The sequence below is a fragment of the Hippopotamus amphibius genome, chromosome 13 (assembly GCF_030028045.1).
Source record: "Hippopotamus amphibius kiboko isolate mHipAmp2 chromosome 13, mHipAmp2.hap2, whole genome shotgun sequence".
Taxonomy (NCBI): domain Eukaryota; kingdom Metazoa; phylum Chordata; class Mammalia; order Artiodactyla; family Hippopotamidae; genus Hippopotamus; species Hippopotamus amphibius.
The window spans coordinates 45,559,588-45,580,751 of NC_080198.1; the positions used below are offsets into that span (position 1 = coordinate 45,559,588).

The 21,164-nt window shown below is 43.0% G+C and overlaps 1 protein-coding gene and 1 pseudogene across 1 annotated transcript in view; both read right to left on the reverse strand.

Moving 5' to 3' along the window:
- The window catches only part of ANO10 (anoctamin 10), a 238,280-nt gene that overhangs the window by 124,836 nt on the left and 92,280 nt on the right, over positions 1-21,164 (reverse strand). The gene's annotated exons all lie outside the window — the stretch shown is intronic.
- LOC130835040 (GTP cyclohydrolase 1-like) lies at positions 1,623-20,872 on the reverse strand (annotated as a pseudogene).

Sequence of the window (21,164 nt, forward strand, 5' to 3'; positions counted from 1 at the left end):
CTTGTCTAAATGTTAAGCAGGATAATGTCTCTATCAGGTTAGATTTTAAAAGGAATTCAAAACCAACCTCCACCCTACTTCAGAAACTCCAAATACAGAAAAAATATAGGAACTAGAAGCAGGGAAGAGTTAAAGTTAAAAAACAAACACCTCTGCCATCTTGCCCTAGCAAAAGCCAAATGGCATCAGAGTGGCAGAGCCAGCACCACCAGAGTTACCGCAAGCATTGTAGTTAATTAATCCCTGTTAAGGTAACAGGATAAATTTGAAGAGCACATTGTCAACCAAACAAGAGACTTCTCCATGGAATAATTGTGTTTGTTTTTGCAGAGAGTTGGGGGTTTTTTCATTTGTTATAATTTGGCCCACACTGCCCCAGTGGAAGAAATTTTAAGATAATCACTAATAAGGCAGCAGCTTCCTGGACTAAAAGCCTATCACGCTTGAACAGTTACACCAGAGACAAGATCCACATGGACCACAAGGGAAACCAGAACACTGGCTTCTGGTATTTTCCAGCCATTCCAGAAAATGATGGTGCATTTTCATAGATACCAACAATACAGCTTTCATTAGACATGGGACATAGCTCAACACAGTCCACAGTGCGATTCATATTCACGGAAGCTATGGTTCTGCAGACCTGAAAATGATGGACACTTTCAAAAGTTTCTGTAAATACTTAGAAAAATATTTGATAAGTTAAAAAAAAAAGTTTTGAGGCATGTACAAGGAACTCACAAAGTAAGCTCCCAAGAAACATGGAAAGGTAGAACTGTGAGAACTAGTTATCTGCAATGTCATTACTAAGCCTTACAAAATAATGGCTTTTTTAAAAAAAAAGGCAAAGGTATCTACACTCTAAATGGTGTGATATTCTCATCAAGGCACAGAGAGCTGAAGGTCTAAATCCCTGTATACTGACATGAGAATACACTCGTAAACAACTCCAGGAACTAATTCCCTGTACTTGAATTTTAAAAAGAATAGAAGATAGAAATTGCCTTTTTAACTCACAGTGAAATTAGAAAACACAGATATTCCACTACCTTACGTTGGTGACATACGTCACAACTGGAGAGTTAAAAAATAAATATATAAAAAATAAAGTGTCACTGGCGGCTAAATAAACATGATTAAAGTGGAGTCTGTTGGACTTTGAATTTGCAGAGCAATGCTGTACACTGCACAGAAGTTATTTTAAGCACTACGCCATTTTTGTTTGGGGAAGATAGGATAAATATTGGTCACAGTTTTCTCCCACTCCCAACATTCCTGTGCTTCTGAATCAAATTACCACACTCTGAACAAAACACAAGGATCCTTCTCCTTTCCCAGCACCCTCAGGTTACCTGAAAGGCAATGGTTTTATGCAAGTAACTTACACTATTGGCAGCTTGCTTGAAGGCTGCCACTAAAAGATGGCAAGAAGAAAGTAGAGGGCTCACCCCTTTATTAACTATCTTTATTCGACTTGCTATAAATAATTATTAAATACAATCAGTGACAAGGAATAAAGTTCACATCTGTAACACCTGGGAATGGAAGCTACAAACAATCAAGACCAGACCAGTGATGCTACTAGCTGCACAACCTGTAAACCCCGTGGCGCACACCGAGACTCAGCTCCTAGTGAGAGTCAGAAACTCTTCCCGGGTCTTCGGATCCTCCCGAAACACCTCCAGCATGGTGTTGGTCACAGTTTTGCTGTTCACTTTCTGCACCCCTCGCATTACCATACACATGTGGGTTGCTTCAACCACCATCCCCCCTCCAGCAGGTCGCAAGGCCTCTGTGATTGCTAAGGCAATTTGTTTCCTAAGGCGCTCTTGAACTTGTAATCTTCTACTGTAGATTTCTACAATCCTAGCAAGTTTGCTGAGGCCAAGACCTTGCTTGTTAGGGAGATAACCGATATGGACCTTTCCAAGAAATGGAACTAGACGATGTTCACACATGGAAAACATGTCTATGTCCCTCACAATCACCATCTCATCAACGATCTTCATCAAATACAGCATCGTTTCGGACATCTGAGAGGGTCTCCTGGTGGCCCCTGGTGAAGAACTGCATGGCCCTGGCCGCCCTCCAGGGCGTCCTGAGCGGCCCCTGCCGCTGGGGGTCCTCGCCCAGCGAGCGCAGGATGGACGAGTAGGCGGCTGCCAGGCTGGGGAGGTTCAGCTCCCTGTCCTGCTCGCTGCGGGGCCGCTGGCCCTTCCAGCCGTCCGCTGGCTGCGCGCTCCTGCCCTCCGGCCGCGGCGGCTCCTCCTCGGGGAGCCCACTGCTGCACCTGGACTCCCGCGGCTTCGGAGTCCCACCGGCCCCGGACCCTTCTCCACGGACCTGCCGCTGCCGCTCCGGAGGGACCCTCGGACGCGCCAAGCGCTGCAAGTGAACTCCGCCGGCGGGCCCGCCGGAGGAAGGTAGGCCTCGGGCGGCAGCACGCTCCCAGCCCGGAACAAGACGTGCCTCTGTTTTGGCTTTTTTAAGCAAAACCGAGTGTGGCTGCCATTTGCACTGAAGCTTTGCGTCTTGTTACGTAATGATGCAACCAAGTGCTGGGGATCGTGCTGGGGATCCACGGGTGCAAAAAATCAACACAAACAAAAAAAGATAGAGGAACCGAGGGAAAAAGCATGAAATCCCTCCACTAAGGGATGTAAGTAACAATTATGAAACAGGTGGGCAATGTAATTGGTACCTAACTGATTACAGCTCTGGCTGTGATGGCATCTATTTTCTGCCACTGCTAAGGAAGGTACTGTTGTTGTTTTTTCCTTTTTAAAAAATCAGGTTATTTCACCTAGTTTAGGGGAGAAAATCTTTTTAGAAAATTATTCTTGAACCAGTTTCTCAAAAAATTACCTAGTCCAAAGTTTCTTTCGAAGATGATGGTAAAAATCTGAATGAAGTTCTTCTGAATTCTCTAAGTACGATGACAGTTTCTCTGATTTGTTTTAGTAAAACTAAGGTAGAATACATAAAAACAAAGTCAGCTTTCTGGCACAGCATGCGATTGTGTCAGCATAAACAAAATTCCATGACTGGTAACTGGTTTTCTTCATTCTGTAAGGCTTATACTAAAAAGTGCCGTTTACAGTTGAAAATAAACATAGTTAAGTCCAACGTGTGTGGTAACTTCTATAAAATGTTGAACACTGGATCCCTGGTCAGAATAAAATTCTCTCTTACATTACTGTTTTCTATAGGAAAATCAGAATCAAACGAAAATTGCTTTAATTACCAGAGCATTTTTCCAGCTTAGCTTGAGGACTGCCTACTAGCTGGATTCCCTGGACATTATGTCACTCGTGGATTGACTGAGAAGCATGTGTTTTCACGAGATGTCATCATTGCCAAGGCTTTACTCATGTACAGTGACACCCCAAATTATGCCACATCAAAGCCCTTTACTTGAGGTGTGCCCTAAAACCTCACCTGGCCTTCTACTCATCAGGAGTGAGCTGAGACACTTTCTTCACATGCTCTTTTCAGTCAGTCATATTTCAGATCATAGAACCGAAACACTGTCATTTTCTGACAGATATTCCAGAGGAGCAGATGACACACACACACAGTCAAGCCACCAAAATCGTCAGCCGGTGGGGTTTGCTTCTATCTGGTCTTTATTCTACAGTTTTCACATCTTTTATTTATGTTTAACAAAATAATATGGCCCCTCAGTGCTGAGGTTATACTTTTTATTCCCCCCATAGGACCAGGATATTACGAATATGCATAATAGGAATAAAAACGTACTTATAGAACAAATGAATTTTATGTTTCAATTTGTAGCAGAGACAGATGTAACCTTGTTTCTCAGAAGAGCTAAAAAAAGGTAAACAACTTAACATGTAAATAATTAAAGGAAAAAACATTCCTTCCAAACATTTTTATGATGAATAAAATATATTTAAGATCCGGTGTTCCTGCAAAACCGCAATTTAAAATGAGCACACTTTACTACACTTCACCGTGTGCTTGTTAATCCTCAACTTTTCAAAAAGAGAAAACGCTCTTGCAGTACTATCTAGATCTTATTTGCCACAACTCATTTATAATACTGTTCTCATCTCAGAAATGACAATTCCATTCTCTAAGATGCTCAGGCCAAACTTGGGGTCCATCCTTGATGCCTCGCTTTTAAAATAGCCCACCTGCAGCCTATTATCAAATCCTTTGGCTCTGCCTTGAAAATATATCCAGAACCGCCCACTTCTGCTACCTCCACATTTACTACCCTGCCTGAGGATGCCATCATGTCAGTCGTAGGTCACTGCCATGGCCTCCTAACTGGTCTCTATGCCTTTGCCCTTATCCCACTATTGTCACCATAGTAGCCAGAGTGACCGCCATTAACACATAAGTCTGACCACCTACCTCCTGCTCAGAACCTCCAGAGGCTCCGGTCACCCAGAGTTAAGCCAAAGTCTTGCCCTTGACCTGAAAAGCCCTACCTGATCTGCCTCCCCATCCCCTCCGCTATATTTCTGGACTTGTCTCCTTCCACGCTTTCCCCTGCTCACTCCCATCCAGCCACACGTGCCTCTTTGTTCATCTTGAACAGGCCAGGCCCAGGCCTGCCACCGGCTCCCATTCCAGGTCCTGACTCAGTGTCACCCTCTCTGGGCAGCCTTCTCAGACCAAACTCCCGGAAACTGGACCACCACCCCCATCACGATGACACTTCCCACCTCCCTTCCTCACTTAATCTCTCCCCTCAGCACTGACCACTTACACGTACTGCATATTTTATTTACTTATTATCTATCTTCCCCTCCTAAAACATACTCTGCGAGGGCAGAAATTTTTCTTGTTTTTTGTTTGCTGCTGTATCATCTCTGCCAAGAAAAATGTCTGGCACTGAGTAGGTGCTAATAAATCCTTATTGAATTAAGTGAATGAGTTGCAATTCCTATTTACTGGATGAGGCTAGAGGTTACCTCAGTTTCATGAGAAGACAAAGTACGTCAGTGCTTTTTTTTCTTTTTTTTTGCTAATAGACTTCTTGATGTTACTTTTTCACCCAAGAGTCGATGAACAGTTTCTCTCTGCATCTCTAGCAGAAGGGAAAGACACTGGGTACCTTCTTCTTCTCACCAGAGTCCAGATAAAGTAGGAAAAAAGAGGAGAGGATTTTTCTGAAATGTTGTTTGAGGGAAGCAGGGTGGGTCTCCCCTGCCCTGCTTTACAGGAGGGAGGAAGAGGGGTTCAGCCAGGCTCAGGCCCTACCTCAGCATAGGGCTCATGGGGGACCCTCCTCACCAGGCTGCTTCCTCAACCAGCACAGCACACAGACAGTCAAGTGTGTGAGGGACCCCAGCACAACCCCTGCCACCGTGAGCCCCTCCCTGCAGGGTCGGCACTGACTGGATGTCCTCATGGCTAAGACCAAGCCCTTTACCAAAGACCCGAAGAAAGGAAACATGGAAAACCTCTGATGGTGGCTGGGGTGCAGAAGAGTCACTGGTGGCCCAGTGACCAGGGACACTCAGGGAAGGCCTGTCTCTAGATCCCAATGGATGCGGACGGCCTTCTCCCAAACGGAGAAGATGAATGGATTAAACTTAGGGATCTCCTCTATGGACTCCAGGGAGCCACTCTGTCACTATTAACTGTGATAAAAACGAAACGCCACTGGCACATGGGTCTGATTTTGAAAAGAAAAGGAAGATTCTACAGTTAGCATGTGAATTCTGAAGTGAATAAACATTCACCAACAAATGCTTGCAAATAATGTGGTCAAATGAGGAAGAAATGTTCTAGATGTTTGTAAAGGGTAGGAGAAAAATGTAAAGGCATTTATTTAAGAACACTGGAAATAAATTATAGTTTGAATAAATTACAATATTTTTCATAACCAAGAAAAAGTTTATGATGCTTAAGAGAAAACAAAAGTGGGGGAAAAGAAGGAAGAGAATTAAAAAGAATAAAAATAAGAGAGAAAAATGCTCTAATCCTACTAAAGGTATATCTCCCTATTTTTCCAAAAAAGATCAAACGTTAAAAAGTCATGAAGAGGGGGGACTTCCCTGGTGGCACAGTGCTTAAGAATCCACCTGCCAATGCAGGGGACACAGGTTTGATCCCTGGCCTGAGAAGATCCCACATGCCGCAGAGCAACTAAGCCGTGTGCCACAACTACTAAGCCTGCACTCTAGAGCCCACGAGCCACAACTGTTGAGTCTGCGTGCCACAAACACTGAAGCCCATGCTCACAACAAGAGAAGCCACCACAATGAGAAGCCTGCGCACTGCAACTAAGACTCAACACAGCCAATAAATTAATTAATTAATTAAAAAAGTCACAAAGGGGACCTTATCAAAATTAAAAACTTTTGTTCTGTGAAAGCTTATGCGAAGCTACATACAGGAAGAAAATATCTGCAAACCATTCATCCAAAAAAGGACTACACAATGAACATTTAAAACTCAACTGTTTAAGAAAAGAAACCCAGTTAGAAAATGGGCAAAAGACATGAACAGACAATTCACTAAAGAGGATACAGAGGTGGCAAATAAGCACCTGAAAAGATGTTCAACATCGTCAGCCTTCAGAAAAATGCAAATTAAAACCAAAATGAGGTATCAATACAAACCTATGAGGAGGGCTAAAATAAAAATCAGTGACGACACCATTCTGGCAAGGGTGTGGAGAAACTGGATCACTCATACATTGCTGGTGGGGATGTAAAGTGCTACAGCCGCTCTGAAAAACAGGTGGGCAGTTTCTTACAAAACTAAACATGCAACGCCCATACGGTCCAGCGATGTTAGTCTTGGACATTTATCCAGAGAAATAAAAACATGCTCACACAAAACCTGTGTGAAAATGTTCACAGTAGCTTTACTTGTAGTATCCCCAAACTTGATTCAGCCCAGATGTCCTTCAGTGGGTAAATGACTGAATAAGCTGTGGCACATTCACATCATGGAAAACTACTCAGCAGTAAAAAGGAACAGCTATAGATACACACAATAACTTGGATGAATCTCCAGGGAACTGTGCTGAGTGAAAAAAGCCAATTGCAAAAGGGTATGTACTGTGATTTAATTTACATGACATTTTTTTAAAAGACAAAATTTTGGAAACAGAGAACAGACTGGTGGTTCCAAGCGGTAAAAGATAGCGGGGCAGAGGGTGTGGTTATAAACGGACAGGATTCTAATGGTGATGGAACTGTTCTGTAACTTGACTGTGATGGTGCATATTCACACCTCCACAGGTGATAAAACTGTATAGAACTAAACACACACACACACACACACACACACGGGAGTGCAAGTAAAATTGGGGTTGATCAGTGGGTGGTCTCAATGTCAATACCCTGACTTGTGACATGGCTCTGTAGTTCCATAAAATGTTACCATTGGAGGACACTGGGGGGAAGGGTACACAGAGTCTCTGCATATTATTTCTTATAACTGCATATGAATCTACAATTATCTCAATAAGAATTTCAGTGAGAAAAATCATGAAGTCATGAGCTTGACATGATCTGATTAGGTGCCTTCTTCCAAGTGCCTTGGACCTAACTAAATTTTTTTACTATGTGCAAGAGAGCAGCTTGTAGAGCTGGAAAATGTATCTGATTAAATTGATAGTTAATTAAACCCACTAGGTTTACATTAAAACTCCCCAATAACCCTACTAAGTCAGCCAGAGATTACATTCTGCATGTTATTCCTATCTCCAGCTAGACTGGAAAAAAGTTATCTTTTTAAATAGCAGGACACAATCATACTTAGTTTTAGTACAATCATACTGTTTTCAAGATGACAAAAATTAACTACATAATGTTTATCCCATTTTGTGATTTAATTAAAATTGTGAATGAGCAAGAATGGTATAGTTTGATGGCGACCAATTAGTGAATTTTTATAAGCAAGATTCAAAATTTCATGATTGCTTTATTTCATTTTTAAAGACTAGAGCTGTAAGTGATACGAAGACAGTTAATGCAAAAAGAGCTAATGGTAATAAAATAATGGAGTGCAACATGCACAAATAAAAAGAATTATATTTCCCACATAATTTACTCACACACTATGGTTCTTTAGCTTTTTTACTGCTGCTCTAGTAACACAAATTAGATTTTTTTTAATTCACAAAATATAGCCCACATATCAATCTATTGATTTGACAGTATCTGCAAAATCTCAGAAAAATGTTTTAACAAGGTCCTAGCTCTAGACTGACATTCCCAATTCTATTTAGTCTGAGAGTGGAGTCTGCGTAAACTCTTCCATATTAAATTAACGTCTGTCTCATGTCTAATCCCTATCTCTGCCTGAAAATAATCTTTTATAAAATAACCCTAAGCATCTCTCTTCACCTGTGAATCACGACTGTGGACACATGGAGTCAGGGCTTTGCTCATGTCTTTTAGTGTCCCTGGCCTTCCTATCTGGGCTGCCACCACAGCCCCCACGTGCAGTTTTCAGATGTGCAGCCTGAACCAGCCCTGATACCCGAGAGGATCGGAGAAGCTCATGTCTGTCGTCTGAAAAGAACGAGACCTGCAGGCTTCTCTGGAGGGAGAAAATGCCTTCTTGAACTCAGAAACCTCTCACAAAGTGTGGGGGGCTCTTCACTGTGGCCCTGGGGGTCAGCGCGCCAGCTCCTTGTGGTTCCTGGGGCACTGCCCCCTCTAAGGTGCGTTCCTGGGCAGCACAGGCACAGGACGCTGAGGTCCATGGGGCAAGGGCTAAACTGCAAAGAAGCACGGTCTCATCACACAAACCCAGGGGGTCACAGGCTCTGACTGTGCTTTCCCTGGAGAACAGCCCAGCCTGTAAGCTGGAGTGGGAGTGGGGAGAAGGGTGAGGGCCTCTGATGGGAGGACACACTCACTGCCTCTGGGCTCTGTCACCCAACTAACTGGCAAGTGTCTTCTGGGAAGGGGGCCACCCTCTCACTGTTTTGTATTTTCCAGCACTGACCACAGCTCAGGGCATAGGGGAAAAGCAGAGGTAAGATGGAAGATCAACACGTCAGGAGCCAGCCCAGACACAAGACAGAATCCCAGATCTGCCCCTCTTCATTTAATAAACATAATATAATACAGTGCCAGGCACTGTTCTAAGCCCTTGAAAAATATTCACTTATTTTCTCTTCATAACAATGTTATAAGGGTGGGAGCTATTATCATGTGTTATTTTTTATACATCTTTATTGGAGTATAGTTGCTTTACAATGTTGTGTTAGTTTCTGCTGTACAACAAAGTGAATCAGCTATATGTATACATATATCCCCATATCCTCTCCCTCTTGAGCCTCCCTTCCGCCCTCCCTATCCCACCCACCCCCCCAGGTCATCACAAAGCACTGAGCTGATCTCCCTGTGCTATATCATGCATTATTTTACAGATCAGGAACAGAGGTACAAAGAAGCTCAGTACTCCGTCCACAGTTACACAGTGTGACTGGGCCACAGTGCTAGCAGTGGAGGTGGTGATTAGTGGTCAGATTCCGGATATATTTTGAAGCAGAGCAAACAAATTTGGGGATTTGGGGTTGGATTCAGATAAGTCAAGGAAAACTCCAAGGTTTTGGGCCTTAGCAATTAGGAAGATGGAGTTGCCATTTATGGCAGTGGGAAAAAAATTTATTTTCATTCTTTTACGGACTTATCTTTATTGAAAATATTACACTCTTACTTATTAAAAATACCCTGATGGGCAACTTCCATTTCTACCAAGATGAAATAACCCTCCCACCTGAAACAACAGCAACCAAAATTTTATGATACAATGGTCTTCAAGACCTTGGACATCAGGCAACAAAGGACCGTGGTCCTTGAGAGACGGGAAACGAGGTGTGCAGTCACTTCAGCTTGTGGCCTGGAGTCTCCAGGCCTCAGCACAGGGAGAGGAGGCCAGGCTGAGCCCAGCAGACACCCTGAGTTAGGGTGAGAGTCCAGGGAGAACATGGTGCCAACTGTCTGCAGGACGAGTACAAAAGAGAAGAGCACTGCACAGAAAGACATCTTGTGAGGTCTGAAGCCAGCACCCCTCAAGTATTCAGTGCAAACTGACCAGCACACGCGTGTGAGGAAACCACCTGAGGTCCAGGAAAGCAACATCTGAATGGGTTGGAGGGAAAAGTGTGTGTTGCTTACACAGGACTTGGAATAGTGTCTGTTCTCCACCAGCCAAATGAGAAAATCTAACTCAGGGGTCATCACACAGAGTACTCAGAGGGTCCTGATTCAGTACCAGGAAACAACTGAGAAGGAAGGAAACAGAAGTACTACTGTTTTGGTCTCATACTGTACATGAAGCGCTATATCTCTTGATATACTGGTAGACTGTGATAAAATAAAGATGCATACTATAAGCCCTAAGTAACGACTGCAATAAAACAAAGAGTTGTAGCTATTCATCCAACACAGGAGAAAAATATAGAATCATACACATACACACAAACCTCTATTAATTCATAAGAAGGCAGAGAAGGGAACGAATAGCTGGGGGGCAAACAGTAAATGAACAGCAAGACGGCAGGCTTAAACCTAACCATGTCAATTACTAGGTTAAATATAAAGGCTACAACATCCCAGTTAGAAGGCAGAAATTGTCAGATTACATTAAACAACAGGACCTAATCATATGCTGCCTAAAAGAAACACACTTAAAATATGTGGACACAAATAGGTTAAAAGTAATAGGATGTTTTTTAAAAAAGGATACCATGTAACAAAAGAATGCTGGAGTTATATTAATATCAGACAGAGCAGGTTTCAAAACAAAGAACACTAGGGATAAAGAAGTCATATTATAAAAATAAAGGCGTCGATTCATGAAGATGACAAAAGAATCATGTGCCTCATAACTGAACTTCAAATTTAAAAAAGCAAAAAGTGATAGAATTACAAGGAGAAATACACAGTTATAATAGGAAATTTCAAAACTGTGCTCAACAACTGATAGAACAGGGCTTCCCTAGTGGCACAGTGGTTAAGAATCTGCCTGCCAATGCAGGGGACATGGGTTTGATCCCTGGCCTGGGAAGATCCCACATGTCGTGAAGCAACTAAGCCCGTGTGCCACAACTACTGAGCCTGTGCTCTAGAGCCCAAGAGCCACAATTAATGAGCCCATGCGCTGCAACTACTGAGGCCCATGTGCCTAGAGCCCGTGCTCCACAACAAGAGAAGCCACCCCAACGAAAAGCCCATGCACGACAACTAGAGAAAGCCTGCACGCAGCAACGAAGACCCAACACAGCCAATAAATTAAATAAATAAATAAATACATACATACATACATACTTTAAAAAATAACTGATAGAACAGGCAGACAGAAAATCAGCAAGGATACAGACTTAGCACCATCAGCCAACTTACCTACTTGACATTTATGGACCGTTCCCCCACCAACAGCAGAATACACAGTCTTTTCAGCTGCACATGGAACATGTACCAAGCCAGACCATATTATGGGACATTAAATAAGTCTCAATAAATTTAAAAAGATTCAAATCAAAGTGTATTCTCTGACTGCAATATAACTAAACTAGAAATCAGTAGCAAAAGATCTCTGGAAAATCCCACAAACATCTGGTAACAAAATAAATAACCTATGGATCAAAGACAAAATCAAAAGGAAAATCAGAACATGTTTTGAACTGAGTGACAATGAAAACATTACATTAAACCCAAAGTAAACAGAGGAAACAATAAAGAACCGAGCAAAAATCAAAGAAAGAAGAAACAGTAAATCATACAGAAAATCAATGAAAACTCAAGTTTTATTGATCTTTTAGAAGTTCAATAAAATTGATACATTTCTAGCCAGACTGATGAGGAAAAAGAGAAGATACAAATCACCAAATCATCTCAGGAATAAGAAAGGCACATCGTGGTGATGGAGAAAAGTGAAAGCATGCAGCTGAAGGGCTGCCGCTGAAGCTGTCATCTCATTCTGGAATCAGTGGAACACTGCATGAGACCACAACATGTGATGGAAGCATGTTAATTAATCATTAATCCTAAATGGGGAGACCAGGGGAAACTGTGGGAAAGGTCGTGTCTCAACTGGTCCTTGAAGGACAAGGCGTCCTATGACATGCAGAAGCTGGGTGGGAGAAAAATCCAGAACAAAGGCAACTCAGGCAAACACATAGAGGCAGGAAAACACAAAATAGCTACGCATGAGGTATGCATTTTGAAAGGCTGGGGTGATGGGACAGCAGGGAGGAAGGACAGCAGCTGAGAGGCAGATTACAGAGGAGTTTAAACCCCTTGCTAATGAGGCTGGACTTTATTTTTTATAAAGAAAGGAAACAAGCAAAAGCTTTTCAGATTCTAAGCAACAGTCAGAACTGTGCTTTACAAACGTGAGACTGCAGAGGAAGAAACTGAAGTCAGGGACAGCCCTTAGGGGCTCAGTGAATGACTGCAGCAAGGCATGACAACAGTGGGCTGGTGCCAGGTGGCCAGCGCCTGAGGAAGGAGGAGACCGATGGAGGGGGCTGTCGGGGGGCAGAATCAGCAGGTGGTAGGCAAAAGAAATCTCCAAAGGGAAAGAGGAAAAGTTTCAAAGTGGTTTGAAAGTGAGTCACCATGAAGATAATGATCCTATTTGTTGAGATCTAAGATCCCGAGAAAGGAGGAAGCACCAGCACGAGAGTCAGGTCCTAGGGAGAATGCTGTGCTCTCTTCTGAATGGCTGAGATGGGGGTGCGCATAGAATGGCCATGGGGAGATGTCCTCAGACAGCCAGCGGCCAGAGCCGACAAACGGGGGCACAGGTTTAGGAGTTAGCTGCACAGACAGGACAGCTACGCTACAAGAGCAGCTACTGCGCTATAATGACATCAAGCCCAGGCCTCTGCAGGAATTAACTACGCAATCCATCTTTTCCAGTTTTTAATCTAATCTCTTCTAAAGATCTGACATTTCACACAAAATGATTTTACTGAATGTCAAGATACATAGATTTCGTAAGCATTCAAACATTCGTAAGCTAAAGCACATTGTGTCCCGCCTCTGTATTAGTAATATTTACTTGCAGTTAGGTTCATTAGCCTCATTGATGTTTCCTGCAGAGCTTCGCAAACATCTGTGGTGAAGGACCAATTTTTAAAATTCCCAGTCCATACTGGACCTATCTACAGTCCTTTGTGCTTGGGCTGAACTGTGTCCCACCCAAATTTATATGTTGAAGCCCTAACCACTCCCCACTCTCCATGTGACTGTATTTGGAGATGGGGCTTACAAGGAGGTAAACAGGGTTAAATGAGGTCAGAAGGGTGGGGCCCCGATAAACAGAACTAGCCTCCTGACACCAAAGAGTGTGGGAGGGTATGGAGGAGGGGTTGCTCTCTCTCCCCCTTCCTCTGAATGCACTCAAAGAAGACGTCATGTGAGCACACAGCCAGATGGCAGTCACCCGCAAGCCAGCATAAATTCTACCTTGCTGACACCTTGAGCTTGGACTTCCCAGCCTTGAGAACAGTGAGAAATAAATTTCTGTTGTTTAGGCCACGCAGCCTGTGGCACTGGGCTACACAGCCAGAGCAGACTAACCCACACTGCCTGCAACTAACTGAGGTTGCACAACACACAGCTCCCCACGCAAGTGGAACACCCCTCTAACTGGTCTATACCTCGTTCAACAAGAGGAGCTCACTGATGGCACACTTAAATGCAGCCACAATGTCAAACCGCCTTAGAAGTTTCTAAATGCTCGCCCTCTGTTTATCTCACTTGTGGACCAGTCATGAACATTTCATGGACTAATACCGGTCTGCAGACCATGCTTGAACCAGCATTGGTTTATAGTCCTTCTATGATTTTTTTTTTAAAATGCAACATTTGGCGTAAACATAGAACTAGAAATAAAAGCATACCTTGTAAACACATTAGAAACCAGACGTATGTTTGGGGTGAGGGGAGTAACAGAGAAGCTCAGGATTCTATCATACCATGTGCAGGCGAGATCCCTTAAGACACTGCAGAGTGCAGGTTCCTAAAAATGAACAGCACTGGGCCTTCTTTATGATGCCCCTGGAATTCTGTTTCTCTTTAGCTCTTCCACCAGTCTCTGTGATCATATCTACAGAGCACATTACAATTTGATTACAAACTCACAGCTGGAGTATGACTCCTCCTTCAATTGACAGTATATATACAAACCCACAAAACAGATGCCCTCAAGAGACTCTGACTTAGACAGAGGAGCAAATTAACTCCCACGATCCTGACGATGAGGTGAGGACCCTCTGGTCCCAATGCAGAGATGTCTGACCTTCCGATGGCCATTCCAGAGGATGATTAATGAAATCTAATTCACACACTTGGTTTTCATTCTGACCCATTATTAGTCTGTTTACTTTTCCTATAAGGTAGTATTTGTTCATCTTCCAAAGCTTCAGACAGTTTCTATACCATAAACGGGAACCACGTTCATCCCTTCCGTTCACATGGAAACAGGCCAGCGATCAGGAGAGATGATCATGGTCTCAAGCTTGCATCATGCCTCAGCAAACACGCAGGTGCACAAGATCACAAAATATATTTTTTGCAAACAGGACTGCTGTGTAAACCCTTGCTGGCTGAATTTGACTCTTTTTTTTTAATATATCCAAGGAAAAGGGAATTGATTGCTATTGTTCTTAATTCTTTTCAGTTCTTACAAGTGTAGGACTCAATGAGGGGGAACCAATACAGAATAGAAGCTCAAAACTGTAAAGACCCCAAAGAATAACCAATGGCCACCTCCTTGTAAAAGAGGTGGCCAGCCGAAACCATCTCCTCTTTCTTCTGGGCACACAGCTGGGCCACATTTCCCAGCCTCCCAGTAGCCACATTGTTTCGTAGCAGCTGTGGCTAATTTCCACAGCCAGTGGAATGTGAGTAGAAGTGATAATATGCTCCTCCCAGGCTTGCTCCATAAAATCCTCTCTCTTGCGCTCCTGCATGTCCCTCCTCCCTAGCTCTTACATTTAGGTCCTTGATCCATTTTGGGTTGATCTGTGTAGATGGTGTTGGGTGGGAGTCATTCTTTTGGATGTGGCTGTCCAATTGTCCCAGCACTATTCTTTGAAAAGACTGTTCTTTCCCCCATTGAATTATCTTGGTACTTTTGTCAAAAACCAAATGGCCATAAATGTGAGAGCTATTTCTTGACTCTCCATTCTATCCCATTCATCTATACGTCCTTTCTTATGTCAGTACCACACAGCCTTGATTCCTGTAGCTTTATAGAAAGTTTTGAAATTGGGACGTGTGAGTCCTCCTGTTTGGTTCTTCTTTTTCATGATTGTTTTGGGTTCCTAGCATTTTCATATGAATTTTAGGATCAATTTCTGCAAATAAATTAGCAGGGATATTAATACAGACTGTGTTGAATCTGTAAATCAATTTGGGGAATAGTGCCACCTGAACAGCATTAAGTCTTCCATTTTATTCTTTTTTATACTACTGTAAATGGAATTGTGTTCTTAGTTTATTTTTGGTTTGTTCATTGCTACTGTATAGAAATACAATTAGATTGTTTTTGTATTCTGTAACCTTGTTGAATCATTTAGTAGTTCTAATAGTTTTTTAAGTAGATTCCTTAGGAATTTCTATTTACTAGATTATGTCATCTGCAAACAGACAGTCTTTGCCATCAGGTATGATGTTAGCTGTAGGTTTTGCATAGCAGCCCTTTTTCAGCTTGAAGAAAAGGGATAATTTTTTAAATGCTACCGACTGTCAAGTCTTTATTAGTATTTACAAGGGACCTTAATGTTTGAGAGCTGTGGGCCTGGCCATAAAATGATATGTGATAGAAAACCCATATGCTTACTTCTAGGAAAGATGCCAATTATAGAAATGGATTAGCTGAGCAAGATGCTCTTGACACAATTGAAACAGTCAAGACACTTCACACCCATGAAAAGATGCTGAACATCATTAGTCATCATGGAAACAAGAATCCAAACCACAATGACATATCACTTCATACCCATTAGGATGGCTGTAATTTAAAAAAGAAAAAAAAACAGAAAATAAGTGCTGATGAGGATACAGAGAAACTGGAATCCTTGTGCACTGCTGGTAGGAATGTAAATTGGTACAGCTGCTGTGGAAAACAGTTTGGTACTTCCTCAAAAAATTAAACACGGAATTACCATATGATCCAGCACTTCCATTCCTAGATATATACTCAAAAGAAGAACTGAAAGTAGGGACTCAAACAGATACTTGTATGCTGATGTTCACTGCAGCACTATTTACAGTTATGCTAAATAAAATAAGCCAGACAAAAAAGGGACAAATAATTATACAAATTCATTTATATGAAATGTCTAGGATAGGCAACTTCATAGAGATAGAAAGTAAAGGTGAGGTTAGGAGGGACTGGGTGACAGGGGACTGGGGGGTTACTGCTTAATGGATACAGAGTTTCTGTGTGGGGTGATTTTAAAAGTTTTAAAAATTGACAGTGATGGTTGCATAACACTGTGAATATAATTAATGTCACTAAGTTGTACGCTTAAAATGGCAAATTTTGGCCTCTTCAATAAGTGGTGTTGGGAAAACTGGACAGCTACATGTAAAAGAATGAAATTAGAACACTCCCTAACACCATACACAAAAATGAATTCAAAATGGATTAAAAACCTAAATGTAAGGCCAGACACTCTAAAACTCCTGGAGGGAAACATAGGAAGAACACTCTTCGACGTAAATCACAGCAAGATCTTTTTTGACCCACCTCCCAGAGTAATGGAAATAAAAACAAAAATAAATAAGTGGGACCTAATGAAACTTCAAAGCTTCTTCACAGCAAAGGAAACTATAAGCAAGACGAAAAGACAACCCTCAGAAGGGGAGAAAATATTTGCAAACGAATCAACAGACAAAGGATTAAACTGCAAACTATATAAACAGTTCATGCAGCTCAATATCAAACAAAACAAAACAAAACAAACCAAAACAAACAATCAAAAAATGGGCAGAAGACCTAAATAGGCATTTCTCCGAAGAAGACATACGGATGGCCAAGAGGCACATGAAAAGCTGCTCAACATCACTAATCATTAGAGAAATGCAAATCAAAAGTACAATGAGGTATCACCTCACACTGGTTAGAATGGGCATCATCAGAAAATCTACAAACAGTAAATGCTGGAGTGAGTGTGGAGGAAGGGGAATCCTCTTGCACTGTTGGTGGGAATGTAAACTGATACAGCCACTATGGAGAACAGTATTGAGGTTCCTTGAAAAACTAAAAATAGTCACCATGTGACCCAGCAATCCCACTACTGGGCATATACCCAGAGAACACCATAATTCAAAAAGACACATGCACCCCAATGTTTATTGCAGCACTATTTACAATAGGCAGGACACGGAAGCAACCTAAATGTCCATCAACAGATGAATGGATAAAGAAGATGTGGTACATATATACAATAGAATATTACTCAGCCATAAAATGGAACGAAATTGGGCCATTTGTAGAGATATGGATGGACCTAGAGACTGTCATGCAGAGTGAAGTGAGTCAGAAAGAGAAAAACAAATATCGTATATTAACACACACATGCGGACTATAGAAAAATGGTACAAATCAACCAGTTTGCAAGGCAGAAGTAGAGACACAGATGTAGAGAACAAACATATGGACAACAAGGGGGTAAAGCAGAGGTGAGGGTTGGAGTGGGATGAATTGGGAGATTGGGATTGCCATATACACATTACTAATAAGAAAAAATATCAAATTGTACACTTTAAATATATGCAGTTTATTGTATGTCAGTTATATCTCAATAAAAGTTCTTAAAAAATGGCAAATTTTGTTTTGTATATTTCACCATAGTAAGATATATACACATATGTATATTTTAAAACTAGGTCCACAGCTATGAGTACAAACACACTTCAACCATCTCTAGTACCATAGCAATGTTTTGGTGTTCTTGCCTAGGGAAAGCCCTGTGACCTTAATCATTTCCCTGTAGACACAGCACAAGCTCCTCTTGTTCAGTATATGTGCAAGCAAGAGCTTTACACGATTCTTATGCCGTAGGGATGTGTCACTGTAGTCATATTGATAATAGCATTCTGTTCTCTGTCCTTGCAGGTACTGATGCTGGAAATCTACCTGAGTCAAGCACGATTCTTATTTGCAAACCACAAACACCAATTCGGTTTCACTTGGGCAAAGAAAGTGTTTATTAAAAGGGTATCAGGCAGCTCATACACCACCCCCCCAAAAGGTCTAAAAACCAGGTGTGGCTGTCACACCACCAGGCACAATGTCCACAGTCATGCACAGAACTTATCCAGTAAGGATGCCAGGGCCACAGCTGCTGGGCATAGACATACATCCCTGACAACAGCCACTGCACAGCCTCCCTCCCCATAGTAGATTCTGCCCAGTACCTGCTTCATGGGGTCACTGGTTTCCAGTTCAAAGTTTGGAGTAGCAAAGTTTGGTTATAACTGGCTGAATACAGATCTTGTGCCACGTCCCTGCCCTGGAAGCAAAGGTGCCCAGAAAGGGAGTATCTGGCGCTGCCTGCTTGAGAGTGGGAGAGGCCCTCTGCCTCACAAGGTCATAGGTTCTCCGGACACAGTTTCTAAAAATGGGGTTTAGAAACTTAATGATCAAAGAAAATCACATGTTCACTGTAACATGTCTTCAGGCCAACCACTGTGCAAAATTAACAATTTAGGCTAAATATGCCTGAAATGGGTTCTCGGTAGAGGAAGAAGCACCATTTAAAGCATCAGGCAAGCAAGAGCTCAGTCCTTCGGAGGAGCCACAAGGAGCTGAATGTGATTAAAGCCTGGAGAGGACAGCAGGGGTTAGGGCTGCAAGCTTCCATCAACTCAATCTGAACTTGAATCCTGAAGATGGCGGAGAGCCAGTGAAGGCTTTTCAGGAGAGAATGAGCTTAGACTTGGGTTCTAGAACAAACACTGAGCAGCAGAACGGATTGGAGAGGCCCAAGTTGGGATGCCGGTTAAGAACCTACTATAATTCAGGCAAGAAGTGGCAAGAGCCTGCTCTAAGGCTCCACACGAGGCACTGAGTGGAGAGGACGTTAGTCCAGACGAAACGACTGCTGGACTGGCGGGGAGTGAGGGTGACTTACCTCCAGCTTCCGGTTAAGACCAGGTGGATGTGATGGGCAAACGCGGTTGTGGCTAGCTGACTGTGAGAGCGTGGAGTGACTTTCAGGTGGAGGTGGTCAGGGTGCAGAGATGCCCAGATGGATGGTCAACAGGGGGCGCTGCAGCAAAGAGGAAGTCACGGGAAGACCGCTCACCAGGGCGGCCAGGGACGTGAGGAGGGGCGGGAGAGGAGGAATGGGATGAGTCCTCAGGAGGGGAAGCCCTGCTAGAAGGTCACGAAGGAACAGCCGAGGGGGTGAGAAGAAAACCCAGAGACCAATCTCTCAGAGCAAAGGGTGAATTCCTAGGATGAACTGAGTCATTTGCCTCAAACAGGCGCTGTATGTGGATCACGTTTAGTCATCCTCCCAGGCTTTTGTTTAAGCAGTTCTCCCCACAGATGATGACAAAACTTCAAGCTTCTGTAATGGCCGTGTGAGCCCGTTACTAGTTAAGAGTACATTTTCTACCTAGCTTTGAAGACCTGGGTTGTTGGAGGGGGAAAAAATTCAAAGAAAATTTCAGGAAGCAGTTTTGTCAAGTTTTTAAGTCACTGTTCTAACTCTCTTAACCAGACCCTTTTCCTTGTAGGGTCTGAGACATAACTTCCAAGTAGTAATTCTAGCACCTGTAGCCCATCGCACACCACTTATCTAGTCTGGCTGCAGTTTTTCTGGAGCCCTAGAGACCAGGAAGGTCTTCCCAAGATACACCTTTTCTTCTTCAAGTGCCCCATGTGCATCAGCTGGGCCAGGGGAGCAAGGGGGAGGGAAAAGGGAACATGGATTCCCCACGCAGGTGATTCATGGACATGGGCTTCCAGCTCACCACACTGCCCACTGGCCCTCTCCTGCCTGTCTTACAAATACTTAAGACTGTGGGACCAGAAGCAAATTCAGGATCTTCTGCCAAAACACAGTGCTCTTCTAGCATCCCCTGTCTCAGTGACTGGCTCTCCATCCGATACCCAAGCTGGACACCTATGGTCACTCATGACATCCCCTCTCCCTCAACACACTCCACACCCAACATGTCACTGAGGCCTCTGAATACTGCTTCCCACATATGCTGCTCCAGAAGAGCCACTGCCTGCCCCGGTCCAGGCTATGAGGATCCATCCCCCAGACCCCTGCAGTTACTGCATAATTCATGTTCACCCCTGACCCCCTGAAACATCCTCTATCTGAGCACGAGTGAGAACCATCCTCTGCTCTACACCTCAGTCATTTCACATCTGTCTGTGTGACCATTTGGCGCTTTGTATCCACACTAGTTAAGGCTCCAAGAGGCCAAGGACAAAGCCTGCCTCTACTCGGGGCCTGGCACAAGGAGTGTAATTCCCCAAATCTGCTAGGTAAACATCCCTCAGGGGCCATGGTCAACTCCATGGTCAGAGGCCAATGACCTTGCCCTCTCCAACACCACAAAGCACTTCTACCACATTTGGTGAGGAGGAAGTAATGCAAAGCGTGCAGAGTTATTAAGTGGGAAAAGATGTTTTGTCTCCTCTCCTCTTTCCAAATTCCTAAAATAAACCTGTAAGTGGCAGAGCTGATGCATCTAGGAAGAGCGGGGGCCCAGTTTTCAAATTTGCCCTTCTCCGTTACAAACTTTTCTTCTTCTGTTTTCAGTATCAAAACGCCAGCAATTTTTGAGGAATTTAATGGAGACTGGTCACTCCAAACCTCAGGCTCTCTGGAAACCATTCCTTTCAAATCCAAGGATCTGCTGCCACTATAATGTGCCAACATCATCTCTGCGCTTTGGGTTTATTTATTTTGTTTGTTTCCCAACAGAGTTATCACTTCTGTCTTCAAATGACAACATCCAATATACTCTAGCATAGTCACATGATACACTTAGAAAGCATTAAGTTAAAAAAGTCACTGAAATCAGCACACTTAGGAAAATAAAACCAATCGAATGATGAAAACCATGAGGCTTTAAAAAGACTGCCAACTTATCTCTTCAGTCAGGGAGATGACTAACATATGGAGTGTAACATTCTCTCTCCCATTTCAGACTCACTTTCAGAATTAGCAACGT